Raw genomic sequence first — 17,654 nt, 5'->3', positions numbered from 1 at the left:
AAAAAATTAAGTCGAATTGAGAACCTCTTTCTTTTTTGAATTCGGTTGAAACTAGAAAGAGAGAAGAAAAATTAAATTAAATAAAATGGTTTCGCAGAACTTAAATACATTACAGAAGCTGAAATATGTGAGGCTACAATAAACTTAATCTATATACAATTTTATCATTTCGTTTCGTTGTCGGTTATAAGGGAATGTCGGTTTATTTCACATATTGCTTTACATCAATTTACCCGAGAACATTAATGAGTATAACGAGGACGAATGTGCCACTAAACAAAACGTTGTTTCGTTGTATGGAATGTGTTTTACGAGTACAACTACACTTACTATGCTATACTTTTATCAACACTTTTTATGTTAGTATTAATTATTTTAATGGGTACCTACACTAAACAGCTGAGAAATACCAAAAACATGTTAAAAACAAAACTGACAGCTAACTACAATATAAACTGCAACTCTGCCAAGGTATTGCATTGTAAGCAATACAATACGTTTAATATCAAATTAATAAACAATTTAATGTATATTAGATGATATTGTTCCTGATAAGTTTTAAATGAAAAAAAAAACAATGAAATAGAGAATAATATAAAGAATACTGTATAATATAATATAAAGAATATAAATAATCTTTAAGACCAGCAACGCACCTGTGATGCCTTTTGTGTGAAAACTTACCGACAAGGAACCCATATCCTTTCTTTTTATTTCGTTAATTAGATAAAGATAAGGCAAAATATAAGTATATGAGGAACAATATGATAGTTCTCGTTTTATCTCAACACAATACTTGTATACGTCTCATAAATAAAACATTGTCATCAGCCCTTTCTCTATCTATGTGCAAATTTGGCATGATTCTCCATTTATATCCATTAGGCATTGATTGATGAGAGATTAATGAGTAATAAATATCAAAGCTGGATCAAGACTTATTCATGCCATGAATATTTATCCAATGTTGAATTCCTGTATTTATTCTAGAAATTCATGACGTATCGTTAAATGGCAATGGTTTGACTTGAATGCTATGAGAAGAATTGATAAGACTTGAAAGACATTCATCTGACGGTGAGGAATACTATCCTATTAATATTTTAAATGTGAAAGTTTGTATGTCTGGATGTATGTTTGAACTTCTTTAACGCAAAAAATACTGAATGTATTTTGATGAAACTTTACAATAATATAGCTTACACACCAGAATATCACATAGGCTATTATTTATAAAACTATCGCGTGAATTATACTTTATATGGCAAAACAATTTGCCGGGTCAGCTAGTAAATTATAATGCCAAGTCGCACGAGATTCTCTAAAAAAACAAAATCGGCAATCAAATTGCACTCATCGCTTTCAGTAATTTCGCAACTTATGGAGCTGAAAAAATAAAACACAACAATGCTTACACAGTACTGCTTGGCGGCAGACAAGGTCGCCTCTGTGTGACCCTGCGCATATTTAACCGATATCCTGTGGTCTGAGATTCTATATCCCCACTGAATTTAATTTAATAAAAACTACAAAACAGATCTCTATATAGTTTGTAATCTTTTTCACTTAAATATTACAATTTACACTTATATAGCATGTGTACTTCCCGTAATCAGGTTGCCAATGTAGTATATCGCCCATCAGCCCAACGCAACCGTCTCTCAGAATAATGTGAGAAAACATCCGCGTCGCGAAATATCACAATTTTTTTTAAATTGAATCTTTTGTCAATAATGAATCCTTTGAAGGCAATGTGGGTATTATAATAACAACTTAATGGACGTCCATTTTTCGAATAAAAGGCAATATTTTAAAGATTTTTTTACTATATAAAATAATTAAATACCAACACCTTAACCGTAATGAAATAACTTTGAAATTTCTGGTAACTATAAAGTACATCGTAAGTGATATTTACGCAAGGTTTGTTTGGAAGTTTGAGGAGGGCACGTACAAAAGCATCCTGAGACACGCATGTCTATGTCACGTATTGCCGACTGCTAAGATTGTTCGTTACTAATGACTTTCTTGTGCCAAGGGTCTCCTAACGACCTTTTCACTTTGGTTATGCTTCTATGCCCGTGGTCTGAATGAAAATTGTATTCCAACTACGTATTATTGAAATATCACTTGGTTTGGATTAATTTGTGGAGGCAGGAAGAGTAACACAAGAAGTGAAGGTAGATGTACATCGTATTCACTGCAGAGTTAAGAGCTCATACGACAGACCTGGCATCAACGTATCAACGAAATTCTAAGAAGTTCATCTCTACCACCACATAAAAAAATACTACACTGTAATCTTATACTAACTTACGGCGCCTATTTCTGCCGTGAAGCAGTAATGTGTAAGCATTACCATGTTTCGGTCTGTAGGGCGCCGTAGCTAGTGAAATTAATGGGCAAATGAGACTTAACATCTTACGTCTCAAGGTGACTAGCGCAATTGCAGTGCCGCTGAAATTTTTTGTATTTTTAAGAATCCTGAGCGTCACTGCATTGTAATGAGTAGGGCGTATCAATAACCATCAGCTAAACGACCTGCTCGTCTCGTCTCTTTTTTTTTCATTAAAAAAAAACTAAAGTTTAAAAGCAATTCAAGCAAAATGAAAACAAAGCCATTAACTATCAAATAAAGTAAAGTTTTAATAATTTGATAATTACTTAATAATAACCCCTTAGGATTTATTTGATCGAAGGTTGCTGAGGAGGATGTTTATCTCCATAAAAGATACCAAACATACATAGAGTGTATGTCACCTGTTGGTATTTGTTTTATATATTTTTAATTTTAACTTCGAAACTTAGTTGGAAGTGAATTACTGTATTTCGCTGGCATGAAAGATCTTGTAAATTATCTTCAAAAATTTATTCGAAAAATTGTACTATCGAGAAAGGCATTTCAATTATAGCTTTACGATATAATAGTAGATAACAATTCTTTAATTTTAGTAACATTTTTCTTATGGAATAGGACGACAAACGAGCGTACGGGTCACCTGGTGTTAAGTGATCACCGCCGCCCACATTCTCTTGCAACACCAGATAAATTACAAGAGCGTTGCAGGTGTGCGCTTTTTTTTTGAAGGTACCCATGTCGTATCGTCCTGGAAACATAAAAGGAAGCTCATGAAGGTCCACTTACATAAGCTCTCGGGTAGCCCAAATGATGGAAGTTTTGCGAGGTGCGCCTTGTGCCATACACGATCGAAAGCCTTCGCTACATCCAGGCTAACTGCCAGGCCCTCTCCCTTGCATTCAATAGCCGCCGCCCATCTATGTGTTAGGTATACCAGAAGATCGCCAGTCGACCGAGCATGACGAAAGCCGTACTGCCGGTCGTTGATCAACTGGTGACCCTCTAGGTATGCCAAGAGCTGGCGGTTAATTATGCTCTCCACGATTTTGGAGAGTAAGGAGGTAATAGCAATAGGCCTGTAGTTTGCCGGATCCGAACTGTCTCCTTTTTTTTGGATCGGATGGACAAGGGCTGACTTCCATGAGTCAGGGACTACGCCTTTTGAATAAGAGTAACATTTTTAGAGTACTTTTGAGTAAGTATAACATATTCATTTCGTACAATTTCTCGGATTATATTGTAACAGCATAAACATCACCCAACAAAAGACTTACTAACTCGAATAAAGCAAATTGTACATATTAATATGACAAGTTTATGTTTGTTCCTGGTCTTATCATTTGTATTATCACAGTTTCTAGGAAACGCACTAATGTGCCTATGAAGTATGCAATAATTACAAGAGAAACAGTTAGAAAAAACAAAACATGACGGACTTCGTGTCACTAACACTAATTACATTACTAGAGGTTCTATTGTACGATTTAATACTCACGCGGCGTACATGGTAGCGGCCGCATTTTTTATTCATGACACTTTATAGAGGTGCCTTCGTTGTACTAAGAAATAGGCCAGTGTAATAATATGACGTCACATTGAGCTTTGAATATATCTTCTAATAGTAATTGACGTCAAAGAACGGGGCTTACAGGATGGAAACAAGATGTATTAGTTCCCGGTTACATTTCTACTCGAGCATTTGAGAAGTAAATCAGGGAGTAACTGTCATTAATTTTTGGTTATGTTGTTGAAAAATATAATTTGCAAGAGGACAACAATTTAAGAATCGATATTAGATGTATAATTAGCAAAAATGTAGTGGTAATAATGGTGGCGGAGAAAAGTAACAGCCTAAATTATAATTTCTTACTACCCTCATGTTGGATCGGTCTGACAAACAAACGAAAAGGATTGATTGAAGTTGTGCTTCAAATTCACTAACTGACGTCACTATTCAGAATTTTTATTTTCTAAAAATTAATTGTAGTGTTATAAAGTTAAAGTTAAAGTAATCTTAAATAATTATTACAAAAAAATATTGATATACGATTATAAAGTGATAAATTTGTTAAGAAAATATTTCACTTAAAATTTTTATTATGTATATTAAATTAAATTTATAGTCAAAAATTATGAACTCTGCCTTTGAAGGTCCCAAGCCCGTATGAAAAAGAGGAGGGTTGGCTGAGTGAAGATCTAACCAGCCGCAAAAGATCAACGTCGAGCATCGGGCGACGGTAATTAACCCGAAGAAACCCTGGCCTAACAAGCCAGAACCTGCTGGAGGTAGGAAATGACCCCCACAACTCGCAACTCTGTTCATCCACAGAATCGAGGGCCTTGGCTTAGTCGCCCGGGCCACGAGGTAGAATACCTCTTTAAAAAGTTACCCTAATCCTAAGGTGGGACTACGTGCCGACGAGATGCATGGCTTGCAGGACGCAAGTTCTAAGCGCCAACCTCGGCGGACCCGGCAAACGCCTTTGTATTTTGCCTTCTTGAGGGAATGGGCGTCACCCCTCTTGTGACGTATTAAATCGACCCTACTCGTGGGAACAAAATCAGATTGAGTAATTATAAACAAAATTTAGATAAGAATGACCCAAAAACTATGACCCAACAACTTTTACACAAAGGAATATTCATAAACCGCCCATGATCAAGTTCTTTTAGTAGAACAACTAATCAAGGGAACATTGAACTGATAGATAAAACAGCTGAAGAATCAGAAGAACAGCTGTTCACAAAAGTGCATTATGGCAAAAGGCTTACGCAGTCGCAGCGCAGTAAAGCGCAATCAAAAACAGACAAAATTGAATTACTGGCTTGCTACACCAGTAGTACCAACACCCAACATCTTCAAAGGGCTCGACGATATAGAGCAACCCGATAAACCAGAAATAGAAACACAGAGGCCCACAAGACCTCCTCCACTATTTATTGATGGAGCGAAGAACATACAACCCTTAATGAAATTATTAGAAGCAGTAGCAAAAGGAGAATATGAAATAAAGGTTTTACGAGGCGACAGAGTTAAGATACAATCGAAAACAGCCGAATCATACTCCACTATTTACAAAGAACTGAATGTTAAAGATACGGAATTCTATAGCTACCAGCCAAAACTAGACCGCAGTTTTAGAATTGTCCTAAAAAATCTACACCCATCTACAAACAAGGAGGATATAAAAATAGCTATTGAGGCGCTTCATCATAAAGTTATAAATATCTGGAACATTCAAAACTCTAGAATAAAACAGGCAATTTAAATGTGGAACATCGAATTAGAACCTCGTGAAAATAATAAAGACATTTATAGCGTTAAATATCTACTACACTGTCGCATATCGTTTGAAGCACCCAGACCAAGGCGAGTAATTCTACAATGCACTAATTACCAACATTACAACCACACACAAAGGTTTTGCAACAGAAAGCCCAGATGCGTCAAATGTGCAGGTTCTCATCACACTTCAGCTTGCTTACGGAAAGACAGATCAAAAGAAGGTAAATGTGTCCTTTGCGAGGGAAACCACCCAGGTAACTACAAAGGTTGCACAGTCTACAAAGAGCTGTTGAAAGTCCGATATTCCGCTCCAATCACCAAAGCGAGAAAAGGTCATGGATACCCTAGAAAGGAACAAGAACCTGCAAACAAATTAACAAGTAATGGAAAATCGTATGCTCAAGCTACAAAAGAAGTCCCTGAACAACCTAAGACACAAACAATGAACACAAAAGATGAAAATCTAAAAACGAATGAACTCAAAACAATTACGGAATCACTTGTTGCCCTGATGAACCAAATGCTAGTTATGACCCAGACCCTAACCGATTTAATCTCAAAAATGCCATCACATTCACAGCACTAAAAATGTGTGTATGGAATGCTAATGGCTTGTCAAACCACTCGGAAGAGTTAAAAATATTCGTCAAAATTCACCACATAGATGATTTACTAATCTCGGAAACCCACTTCACATCCAAAAGCCACTTTAGTCTACCAGGATACAACATGTACCATACTGCCAAGCACCATTTAATAGAACACTACTGCAAAAACTACATTCAGGCTACAAACATTGTGATAACGGACTGGATTTGTGACATCACTATATCGGCCCTCTATTGTCCACCTAGATTTACTATAAAACAGACGGAGTTCAGTAATTTCTTTCAATTACTTGGACATAGGTTTATTGCAGGAGGTGATTTTAATGCCAAGCATTCGTTTTGGGGTTCCAGGCTTATCCTACCTAGAGGACGAGAACTTCTTAAATGCATACAAAAAAGAAATATGAACGTGGTATGATCTGGTCAATCGACTTACTGGCCAACAGACAAAAGATAAATCCCAGATATTATAGATTTTTGTGTCAGCAAAGGAATCGCAAAGAACATCATATCATGTCAGAGTTGCTGGGACCTACCCTCAGACCACTCTCCAATCATAGTAGAACTGCACACTACCCCCCAAGAATGCATCAGAAAATGCGTTCTGCATAACAAAAGAACTAACTGGTCCCTATTTCGTGAGCTTACAGAAAAAGCATTCATAAGAATCAGTTAGTCTCAAATCAAAAGACGAAATAACAGAAGCGGTACTATATTTCAACAAGAATACAAGATGCAGCTTGGTCGTCGACCCCACCACTATCATCAAGAAACCGCGATACCCACGTAGCGAAACACATATTCGATTAAATAATCTAAAAGAGGAGAATACGGAAACGCTGGCAAACAACCAGAGACCCTGTTGCGAAAAAACAACTTAACCACGCCAACAGACAGCTAAAGCGTACTCTAGAGAAAGATCGTAATGACGGATTTTATAATTATCTCACCAGCCTGGATGCTACTGCTTCCTCAGATTATTCTTTATGGAAAGCCACTAGAAGACTAAAACGGCCCGTCAACGTCTCTCCTCCTATAAGAAAATCTGATGGTACCTGGGCACGGACAGACCAAGAGAAAGCCAGAATCTTCTCAGAGCACCTCTCAAACGTTTTTACTCCTCATCCATACGACGACTCACCAGAAGATGCAGCAGAAATTACTAACCACTTAAACAGTCCAAAAGATACGCAGGAGACGCCTCTTAAATTTACAAAAACAGAACTACTTACTCTTCACTGCGGACCTGCCGACATCTGAATCCTTAATACGGGAACCGTTGCTGACGATACCGCTATACTAGCTACACATAGCGACCCAAAAATAGCCTCACAAATACTTCAACAAGGGTTAAATGACATATCCCTATGGCTCAAAAAGTGGCGGATAAAAGCAAATGAAACAAAATCTGTTAACGTAACGTTCACTTTAAGAAGAGACTCTTGTCCTCCAGTTACAGTTAACAACATTGTGATCAACAGGCAGATCATGTGAGATAGTGGATTGCACTTAGATAAAAGACTTACCTGGCAAAAACATATTTTCACTAAGCGAAAGCAACTTGGTATCCAAACGCAAAAACTTTACTGGCTCATTGGATGAAAGTCTCAATTGTCTTTGCAAAACAAAATACTCATATCCAAGCAATACTGAAGCCCATCTGGACGTACGGAATCCAACTGTGGGGTACTGCTTCCCATTCAAAAATTGAAATTATACAAAGGTTTCAAAATAAAGTACTCCGCATGATAACCAATGCCCCCTGGTTCGTACCCAATGATTTATTACACCGCGACCTACGCCTGCTAACCGTAAAAGAGGAAATTGTACGCCATACCAGAATTTACAAAGAGCGCATCGAAGTACACCCAAACACTCTGGCTCGGCCACTTATTGAAAACCACAACAAAGCGAGACGCCTAAAACGCAAAATACCCCAAGATTTAATACGATCACCTCATACACAGTAAACACAGCTACTGTTTTAACATTGAGGATGTGACACAGGTCACATAACGAGCGCGCCAGCGATAGCACCAACCAACATACTGCTGAATGTCCCACAAAGGAGACAGATTGTAGTAAATAAATAAAAATATGAACAATGCGGATCCAAACCCGCGACCTGTCGGATTCCGTCTGAGTGCTCTTCCACTGAGCCAACCGTTCGAGAGACGTATCGCTAATAATTTTACTTTAAAAATAACAAATTGCAGACTTAGATTTGCAAATTGTAGATTTAAATGAGCAACACCTCAAGTCAATTTCCTAATATTAATAACAATTATTCCGGGTTTGAGTCCCGCATCGCTCATAAATGATGGCTTAAAGTTTAATTTAATTAATCTCAGAAGTGAGAGATATCAATTTAAAAATAACAACTTGCTATTATGTTGGTTGCGTTCGACAGTGCATAAGTATCAGTCGTGTTTACAGTTGTTTTTGAGAAATTTTTAACTACCTTCAATCTATAGTAATCTCTAAGATGGCTCCAAAAAAGTGTTCTACATGTAATAAAAACATCACCTTGAAATCTCCGGGCCTCATATGTAGTAGATGTAATAAAACGGTACATATGACAACCAGCTGCTCTAAACTTACCAACAAGCAGATGGCGGCTCTGCGGAACTCGGATGGTCTGGAATGGAGTTGTCAAGAATGCCTAAGCAACGCTTCTAGGCGTACCTCTTTCTTTGCGGCACCAGAAGACAGCTCTGACGAAGAAGAAGGACAAGAAGTTCACGCTTGCACAGCGCTAAACGAATCAAAGTTGATCGCGAGTATCTCTCGCGAAACACAGAGGATCATCAAGGCAGAAGTAGGCAACCTAACAATCGCTGTCGAACATATGAATGGCCAAGTGGCGGATCTTGAAGATATAGTACGAAAACAAGAAAGTACTATAAAATCCCTATTAAATAAAAACATGGAGTTACTAAATAAAAACAAGAATCTCGAGTTGAGAGTTGCTGTGCTCGAACAACATATCAATGAAGTAGACCAAAAGTTGCTAGCTGGAACTCTAGAGATAGCAGGTATACCGGAAACTCCGAACCAAGACGTTAAAGATGTAGTGAACAAAGTTGCTGATAAACTGGGGGTAAGTGCGGTTGACATTGTAGCTGCTAGACGCCTGCAGAAACCTAGGGATCGTCCACAACCAGGTCATATCCTAGTTGAACTCAAATCCAGCGTAATGCGTACCCAATGGATACACTCTTCTAAAAACATGGAGCTGAACGCTGGTAGTATTTTGACATCGTTACCACAGGGTCAGGCTACACGCCGAATCTATATACGCGAAGCGTTAACGCACCGTAATAAAGTACTCTTGTACAATGCCCAACAAAAACTAAAGGAAACCTATAAATATGTCTGGTGTAAAGCTGGCATTATCTATGTAAAAAAAGGTGATGACAAGAGTCGGCCACACATTATTCGATCAATAGCAGCATAGAAGGATTATTATCAAATTAATAGACTATACTTATTACCTGTTATTACTTTGATAAGTTAAACTCAGAAAAAAAAATATATATATAATTACCTACCTACTTAAAAAATAATATGGATAATATTAGTCATACTCCTACATCTGAAATTTTTGATTGTTCTACTGTTACCTCTTTTATAAATCAAGTACCCTTCAATCAAATTAATTTATTTTGCCTACATGTTAACATTCGGTCTATGAAAAAACATTTCCCTAAACTGTTACTATTATTAAACTCATGTAAAATTCCTATCGATGTTATTGTATTAACCGAGGTGGGTATTTCCTCGAGTATAAGTAATTTATATAACATTGATGGCTATAAAATGCACACAGTACTTCGTACTAAGCAACGAGGTGGTGGAATAATAATTTATGTGAAAAGTTATCTTAAATTCACTCAACTAACAACCATAACAACGACAAGTTTTGAGATGTTTTTCGGTAATTTAGTAACAGCGGATAAAATCGTCGTGACACTGTGTGCATTTTACAGACCACCACGTACAAACGAAAACACTTTTGTTTATGAACTTTCACAGGTTATAGATAGATACTCGAACACAAACACAATTATTCTCGGCGATGCTAATATAGACCTAAAAACCAACAATTCCATAAGAAATATGTACATCGATATGCTCTCCGAGCGCGGATTCAATGTAGGTATAACTGACTATACCAGAATTGAAAAGAGATTAAATAAAATTACAAAATCGTGCATTGACCACTTGTTTACGAAGTTAATTTCATTGAGTCCGTGCACGGCCGCAGTCGATACAGTTCTGGCGGATCACCGCGTCATTCTGTTGGCATGCGAAGCTACAAGTAATATACAGCGTGCTACAAAATATAATTGTAAAATGCAGTACTGTGACAGTAAAATTGTAAACGAGGAACTAAATAATATTGAGTGGTTGAATACGACAAATATTTCATGTCCTGAAAAAATTTACGAATTCATAAAATCTAATTTTACTTTAGCTTATAACAAATCCTTAAAATTTAAATCGCAACGCATCAATAAACTACCGAAACAACCCTGGGTGAAGCAATTTATGCTACAAATGACTGATAGAAGGGACGCCCTTTTCAACAGTTGGAAAAAAGATCCGACAAACAAATGTCTTCGACTAGAGTATAATCAGATTAGGAATAAAATTCATAAGACCCTTGAAAGAAGTAGGAACAGATATTATCAGAATGAAATAAATAAAAATATGAAAAATCCTAGAAAACTTTGGCAGATCGTTAATAATATTTGCGGCAGGGTTAGTAGATCGATAGATGAAATAGTTTCTAAGGCTTTTGACTACAGTCAACAGTCTCACAAAGTTATTGCAAACAAGTTTGCATAAGAATTCCGAAATGCTGTCAAGGCTATGGTACCTTCTTGCCCGATTAAACTTTTAGATCCAGATGAATATAAAATGGATGCTAACGTCTCTCTTCGCTTTAAAAATGCAACACCCTTAAGAATCGAGAAGTTAATATCCAGGTTAAATAATAGAAAGGCTGAAGGTGGTGATGGCATAAAAATTAGAGATGTCAAATGTATCGCAAAGAAAATATCCTCATCTATAGCGCATTTAATAAACGTCAGCTTTGCAGTCGGAAAGTACCCGAGGGAATTAAAGCAAAGTTGCGTGAGACCAGTGCATAAAAAAGGGAAACAGAACGATGTTTCTAACTATCGTCCTGTTTCCCTCTTATCATCTATAGATAAAATTGTTGAGAAGTACCTCAGTGATCAGATTCAATCGTTTTATCACAACCATGATATTATTAGCAAAAACCAGTATGGTTTTCAACCACTCAAAAGTACTTCGCTGCTGCTCTCCAAGTTCAGTGATGAAATTAACGGTCACTTAGGTAATCGCAAACACGTCTTTGTCCTTTTTATTGACTTCTCGCGCGCATTTGACACTCTAAATCACGAATGCTTGATTTCGAAACTTGGAAACTCTGGAATCAGAGGCCCGACCCTAAATTGGTGTGAGGATTATCTCAAAAATAGGTCATTCTATGTTAAAATAGAAGATGCCAAGAGTGATGTTTTATCAGTTACTGAAGGAACAGCACAGGGATCAGTGCTCGGCCCAATACACTTTATCGCGTATGTCAATGATATAAATAATATACTGAAGCATTGTACATCATATCAATACGCTGATGACACTTGTCTTGTAATCGCTGATAGAAACATTGAACAAGCACTTGAGAACCTTCAGTTTGACTTCGACCGCCTTAACAAATGGTGCCACGACAATCGGCTTGTCCTCAATGCCGATAAAACGAAATTGATGCATATTCGATCACCATATCTTAAAACCAATTATGACACAATCAAGAAGCTTAAGGCGCATTGCCATATGTGTTTTCATCAAAAGCTACAAATATGTAGCTGTCCCACTATTGAAACTGTTGAAAATCATACGTACTTGGGTTTAGTTATCGATTGTTGTTTTAACTGGCTCCCCCATATCAATACTGTATGTGACAAACTCAGAGCATTTTTAGCCAATTTAATTTTAATAAAGGGTAGAATACCATATAAAATATTATTATTATTATATAACTCACTAGCCGATTCCATTATAAGTTATGGTATTACCAGCTATGGCAGAACATTTAAGGCCTACCTAGATAAAATACAAAACATGCAAATTAGGATAATTAAAGAAATAGTCTCCCCAGTAGTAAAAGAACAACATAAAGCGAATGAATATAACGATCTCTTCAGGCACTGTAAAATCTTACCAATACACACAAAATTTAATTATTGTCTTCTTAAGGAACAATTTTTCAATCATGAAATTCAAAGTAAAATTTGTCATAAAATAACCACTAGGAAAATCACAAATAATCACTTAAAAACATTAAAGTCCAATAACATTTATGGTTCGCGCACAACACAATATTTGGTTCCTCGGCTATTAAATGATATTGATCCATCTGTAAAAATTAGCATCACCAGAAAAAATATTAGAGATAAGTTAAAATTGCAATTTTTGAACATCCTGTAGCTTACATTCTAAGTGGGTCAAACATCGGGTTCTTTGTCACCGCCCACCGGCCGAGCGAATAGACATATCGCTGTGCGTGTGCGACGGAATAGCGCGATCGAAAGATAGCAGTGTCCCGCTTTCGCATAGAGATATGAATCAACGATGACCGGTTGAATGCGAACCTGATCTAATGATGCTTTGCTTGTAAACCTTGTGTATGTACTTACTTAAGTTTTTTCTGATCTTATTTTAATTATCATTGCGAACTCAACTCATGTTAGCAATCCGGACAAATCTTCGTGATTTTTGGTTGCTGCTTTATTTATGTAAATATGTAAAGTTTTAAATAAATATATTAAAAAAAAAAAAATGTATATTATAAGTATTAAATGAATACTATAATAATATATCAGGATGGACCTTTGCCCATTGAAAGGTTCCTTTAAGTGCAGTTAAAATCAATTATCCTTATCATGAAAACTTTTAGTCATCGGAAAATGTGTTAACGAAATAAAAGTATCAAGACCTTTTAATTATGTTTTACAAGTATTGCAAGCTGACGTACACAAAGACGATGACAAAGGTGAAAATAATTAAATTTTATGGGTTATCAAAGTGTACTTAACAATGGGCAAAACTTGTTGAAACGTTGATAGTGTCAGTAGTTTTAACAGAAAACTTCAAAATGTTTCCCCCGAGTATGTCAGCTTATTTTCTTTAGAATTTAAGAGCACCTGGCGCGTAAATGTCTGGTTGTTATAAAAGTAAGCGAATCATTACGTAATGTGACCGCATTATGCATATTTCAGCTTCTCCGCTTCGGGTTTTATTCATTCTGCGGCCAGGCCACCCGACCTATATACGCTTTCAAAATATTATTTTATTAAAGTTGCCTCATATTTTATACATTGCCAGAGTACCTCAATAACATTGCCATATTAATTAGTAGTTTTTTGTGAAATGCTCAAGGTTTAGTTGAGATTAATCATTAATGTACCACGAGCCTGAAGCGGTCTGAACGTTGCGACGAAATATACGAGAAATACAAAATCAGAGTATATCAGTCAGTGTAAAGGCGTGTAAGCATTTATGTTTCATCTTACCATATCTACTTTTAAAGCGAGGAACATAAAATTAACCAAAAATTATATTATTTTGAAGTTAGACTTCTTTGGGCACGCCAAAATAAGGGATATGGCGTTATGACTGTTACTGATAATGGAAAGACACCGCCAACAATTCCACGGTGTTTGAGCTGTATGAACGAAGTATAAATCAGATAATAGTCTTAAAATATACTAGCTTATAAAATATATAGCCCAAATATAAAGCGATCACGAGAGAAGATTATCTGTAACGCAATATAGCAAGATAGAAATGGGAAGCGAATCTATTGTTCCAGTAACAAATTTTGATTAACAAGTCGTTAAAAGTCAGCCATGCTGGCCATTAGCTTCTTATTATTTTGAATATTGAACCACTGACCATCACATCTAAGTTTATGATTCTGACTGTTACGTTAGATGTTCGGCGAGCTCTGTTTTCCTTGAACGTTAAGAGTTCAAGTGTGTGCTCCTACCTGAGTTGGCAGTCATGGCATACAACAAAGATATTTCTAAACTAATATAATTATGTATATATATTATGTAAATAAAAGTATAAATGTAGTATTGCAGTTAATTATAAAGATTCTCAAATAAGAGTCAAAGATATTAATTTACATTCCATCTAAATTGCCTGCAAAATACTTCACAAAGTTACAATTAAAGTTTCAATGTAAGCCTAGCTAGTAATTAGACAAGTTAAATTTCTTTCATTTCAATCCGGCGACACTTGAAATGAGGTTATTCTTAACAAAGTTTTCCTTCCGATCGAACTCCTGCGATCCTCTCGCGTTCATTTTAAATGCTTATTTGAGGTACTTATATTAATTGGAAAATTTGTTCTTGAAGATTTTTGGAACTAATTAAGGCTTCGTATTGTTTATGGCCATTGTTTTTTTATTATTGATTATATAATCTGTAAAGTCAATAAATTCTGAATGAGCATTTCAATATTACGTCAACCTTGATTTCAAAATATATAGAATCAAAAAGTACTAATATGTGATCTGTATCTCACAGTCGGGTTAAAAATAACAGATTACTAAAACGTTACACTTCAGACGTGACGTTTCAACGTTTTCAGACGGGCTCAAGAAACTCAGTGAGCTTTTGTTTTTTTTTTTTATTTCGTCACAATTTAATATCGTACATTAAAATTTATTATTAAATATCTGTAGGCGGTCGCTCCATTCTCAATTTGTGAATTAGGAACGTTAATAATCTTAATAGAAATAGAAACCTTTCATTCAATAAATTCATACCTTAAACGATTTTTATCAATTCGATTGAATTTCGTAACACATTTGTTTTGTACCATTTTTGGGATAATGTTATATAAAAGCATATATACATCGCCCAACAACAATAAATAACACTGTAATAATACTCGTAAATATATGCATTACGTTTTACTACGAGTATACATAATACTACATTGTTATACAAGGATGGAAAACTTGGTGATGACGCAATAGCCCGTGTATACACGACGTTATTCAATACAATTATATAATCAATATAATAAAAGTAATAACAAATAAAATAATTAAATATGTAAATTTCAACACAAATACGTCCACTATGAAGATTGCAAATAATTTATTCTGAAAATTAAGGGTAAAATTCGAGCTATTACTATTGTTATTATTACTCATTAGGGAACAGGTTTCCTCGTCTAAAATTTGCTCTTAAACTTTCCTTGCTATAAAACTTTTTAAACTGATCTATAAATTTGAAACTAAACTGCATAAGTAATGCTCAAGCTCATAAGAGAAGGTCACCACCGCGTAAACGAAAGATGCCTTTGCAAAAGATTTATTTTTCGAATCATATTTATCGTCTGTGAAAGCACGTAATGCTTAACAACAGCTGTATTGAAATATTATATTTTTATTAGTGAAAGGTTTCTGTGTCGGACATACAACAGCGGTAGCTTTCTGCAAATAGGAGTTTTATTCAGATCAGCGCCGTAGCTCGTTCAAAAGTTTTTCGTTTCCAGTTATAAAATTTAAATTTTTAATACTAATTGTTTCATATGATAGGTTTAAATGTATTAACTTACCTAATTGTACCGGTTATCACCGTCTCATTGCCGCTGGTGCGCTGATAAGCATCATATATCTGTAAATAAAATTGTACCATTATTTTTTGGAATATGTCATCATTATTATGACAACATTAGATGCATAAGTAGACCGCTCGACTTCACCCGGGTTTATTGATTGTTTAAAAACTAAAAATATTGCTATTGGGGCAACGCTGCCGTTATTAATACAATATTTGCAGAAGAGGGCTATTCGCCCTATTTATAACCTACGTCCAAAAGAATCATTGAGCAAAATTTAAAGAAATTAACATCTTTACTGTTGCTTCTAAATATATTCTTGATAGTGTAATGTATGTACATAGGGCACTTAAGTGAATTTGCCTGAAACTGTCATATCCAAAATTGTAACACCAGGAACAGACATAGTAAGTCTTTTGTGGGGCGATGTATATATGGGTGATATGTTATCACAACAAGATCAAGAGAAATGACTATCCTAATGATACCACAGATTGGGAATCGAGCGACCGTCCTCAGGCTATTAAATAATAAGTTTCATTGTACGATATTACTTTGTAAACATAATTATTATTTTTTATAAAAAAAAATCCCGCTGAGTTTGTTGCTCCCGTTCTTCTTAGGTCTGTGGCATTCTTTTTAGAATGGGTCGTAGTTTTTGACTTTCAATTAGTGATATCACATCCTATTTAAATTTGAATTTGAATATTGTATATTCATCGGTCTTAGATACATTTAGAAAATTTTCAAGTAATTTGGACGTCTTGAATGTGGTTAAAATTGCTCAAAATAGTTTTAAATTTACTGAATCTGTCTTATGTCATTCAACTTTCGTAATCCTACGTGTGTAAGAAGTTAAGCTTTCGTCGAGCACTTTACTTGTATAATGTAAGTATAGCTCAAGCGACCCAAGTAAGGCGATGATAACATCATTTTCCTCTTCCATTATCCGAACTAAGTACCAGGACGGTATAACCACAAATAAGGCGAAGGGACTAAAATAAGATGTCCTTCGGCTAAACATAATAATGTATGTGTGTGTGTGTGTGTGTGTGTGCACGACTTTAATAAGATAAAATATCAATAATATATTTATATAAGGTCTTATTATAATCAAAATATTAGAGTTTTAGCATATTTGTTAGTCGGTACTACACCAGACCAACTCGAATACTACTGTGTTTTAAAATCCATTGACTTGTACAAAGTTTCATTATAAGCACATAATATTGAAAATTTACATATCTCTTTACGTTAGCCGAGCAACTTGCACCAACGCGTTCGCAACTATTTACATAATAATAATAATAATATATAACATAAAATTATGATTATTTTTATTATTTTATAATCTTAAAATCTTTTCTTTATCTTTTAATTTACATCTATTGTTATTTTTGGAATCGTTTCCAAACTAACTCACTAAGCTAACTTTAAGGTATCTCATTTCCAATAATAAAAGAACCATCTAAATCGGTTCACCCAGTCGAAAGTTCTGAGGTAGCAAACATAAAATTATAGCGACGAATAGAGAACCTCCTCCTTTTTGAAGTCGTTTTAAAATAAATATATCACTACTTCTTGTTTGATCACAATTTTTGAATTATATTTGCGGTTTTTAACATAAAATTTTTATTCGTTCTGCTATACCACAGAGTAGGGATAGATACTTAGCTACACACATATATATATATATATACCATCATAACGAGAAGTGATAGTTTTGATTTTA

The 17,654-nt window shown here is 35.3% G+C and overlaps 1 protein-coding gene across 3 annotated transcripts in view; it reads right to left on the bottom strand.

Moving 5' to 3' along the window:
* The window catches only part of LOC126975678 (TWiK family of potassium channels protein 12-like), a 170,122-nt gene that overhangs the window by 63,340 nt on the left and 89,128 nt on the right, over positions 1–17,654 (bottom strand). For 2 of the 3 annotated variants that reach the window (XM_050823674.1, XM_050823677.1), the window contains one exon: positions 15,920–15,978. The exons of the other annotated variant lie outside the window; for it this stretch is intronic. The gene's annotated coding sequence lies outside the window, so the exon portion shown is untranslated. The remainder of the gene's footprint in view (positions 1–15,919; positions 15,979–17,654) is intronic. 3 annotated transcript variants of the gene reach the window in all.

This window comes from Leptidea sinapis, chromosome 37 (genome assembly GCF_905404315.1).
Source record: "Leptidea sinapis chromosome 37, ilLepSina1.1, whole genome shotgun sequence".
NCBI classification, from domain to species: Eukaryota; Metazoa; Arthropoda; class Insecta; order Lepidoptera; family Pieridae; genus Leptidea; species Leptidea sinapis.
The sequence above is the reverse complement of the archived record's forward strand: the minus strand, read 5'-3'. Positions and strand labels throughout refer to the sequence as shown.